Source organism: Triticum dicoccoides, chromosome 5A (assembly GCF_002162155.2).
Source record: "Triticum dicoccoides isolate Atlit2015 ecotype Zavitan chromosome 5A, WEW_v2.0, whole genome shotgun sequence".
Lineage (NCBI taxonomy): Eukaryota > Viridiplantae > Streptophyta > Magnoliopsida > Poales > Poaceae > Triticum > Triticum dicoccoides.
Window position 1 is genome coordinate 16,568,325 of NC_041388.1, and position 2,299 is coordinate 16,570,623.

Here is a 2,299-nt window from a genome sequence, read left to right on the forward strand (position 1 = left end):
TTCACCTCCGGACCATTCCGGAACTCCTCGTGACGTCCAGGATCTCATCCAGGACTCCGAACAACTTTCGGGTTACTGCATATTCATATCTCTACAACCCTAGCGTCACCGAACCTTAAGTGTGTAGACCCTACGGGTTCGGGAGACATGTAGACATGACCGAGATGGCTCTCCGGTCAATAACCAACAGCGGGATCTGGATACCCATGTTGGCTCCCACATGCTCCTCGATGATCTCATCGGATGAACCACGATGTCGAGGATTCAAGCAACCCCGTATACAATTCCCTTTGTCAATCGGTACGTTACTTGCCCGAGATTCGATCATCGGTATCCCAATACCTCGTTCAATCTCGTTACCAGCAAGTCACTTTACTCGTACCGTAATGCATGATCCCGTGACCAGACACTTGGTCACTTTGAGCTCATTGTGATGATGCATTACCGAGTGGGCCCAGAGATACCTCTCCGTCATACGGAGTGACAAATCCCAGTCTTGATCCGTGTCAACCGAACAGACACTTTCGGAGATACCCGTAGTATACCTTTATAGTCACCCAGTTACGTTGTGACGTTTGGTACACCCAAAGCACTCCTACGGTATCCGGGAGTTACACTATCTCATGGTCTAAGGAAAAGATACTTGACATTGGAAAAACTCTAGCAAACAAACTATACAATCTTGTGCTATGTTTAGGATTGGGTCTTGTCCATCACATCATTCTCCTAATGATGTGATCTCGTTATCAATGACATCCAATGTCCATAATCAGGAAACCATGACTATCTGTTGATCAACGAGCTAGTCAACTAGAGGCTTACTAGGGACATGTTGGTGTCTATGTATTCACACATGTATTACGATTTCCGGATAACACAATTATAGCATGAATAAAAGACAATTATCATGAACAAGGAAATATAATAATAATCCTTTTATTATTTCCTCTAGGGCATATTTCCAACAGTCTCCCACTTGCACTAGAGTCAATAATCTAGTTACATTGTGATGAATCGAACACCCATGGAATTCTGGTGTTGATCATGTTTTGCTCTAGGGAGAGGTTTAGTCAACGGATCTGCTACATTCAGGTCCGTATGTACTTTACAAATCTCTATGTCTCCATTTTGAACACTTTCACAAATGGAGTTGAAGCGACGCTTGATATGCCTGGTCTTCCTGTGAAACCTGGGCTCCTTGGCAAGGGCAATAGCTCCAGTGTTGTCACAAAAGAGAGTCATCGGGCCCGACGCATTGGGTATGACTCCTAGGTCGGTAATGAACTCCTTCACCCAGACTGCTTCGTGTGCTGCCTCCGAGGCTGCCATGTACTCCGCTTCACATGTAGATCCCGCCACAACGCTTTGCTTGCAACTGCACCAGCTTACTGCCCCACCATTCAAAATATACACGTATTCGGTTTGTGACTTAGGGTCATCCAGATCTGTGTCGAAGCTAGCGTCGACGTAACCCTTTACGACGAGCTCTTCGTCACCTCCATAAACGAGAAACATTTCCTTAGTCCTTTTCAGGTACTTCAGGATATTCTTGACCGCTGTCCAGTGTTCCTTGCTGGGATTACTTTGGTACCTACCAACCAAACTTACGGTAAGGTTTACATCAGGTCTGGTACACAGCATGGCATACATAATAGATCCTATGGCTGAGGCATAGGGGATGACACTCATCTCTTCTACACTACTAGAAAAACCCCTACTAATGGCGCACCTATTATGGCCATTAATGGTGCATCTGTGGTGCGCCATTAACAGCACGCCATTAGTATTTTTTACTAATGGCGCACCACCTGGTGCGCCATTAGTATCTGGTATACTAATGGCGCACCGCGGGTGCGCCATTAGTATAGGCCAGGGTGCGCCATTAGTATACCTCGCAGGGGCCATGTATACCCAGGTGCTTTGGATACTAATGGCGCACCACAACTGGATGCGCCATTAGTAACCGCGGCATACTAATGGCGCACTGTCCTGTGATGCGCCATTAGTGATGCGCCATTTGGAATCTAGATCTGGATCATGATTTTTTGCCCATTTTTTGCTCGTTTTTTTGCTTGTTTTTTGTCACGACATTATTTCAAATTTTGTTCCTGTTTTTGGATCTTGTTGCCATGGTCTTTTGCCGGAGAGGAGTTCGCCGGAGAGGAAGGAGGAGGTCGCTGGAGAGGAGGAAGGAGAAACCATGAGGGGATGGGAGGAGCTCACCGGAGAGGAGGGAGGAGGAGCTCACCGGAGAGGAGGGAGGAGGAGCTCACCGGAGAGGAGGGAGGAGGAGCTCACC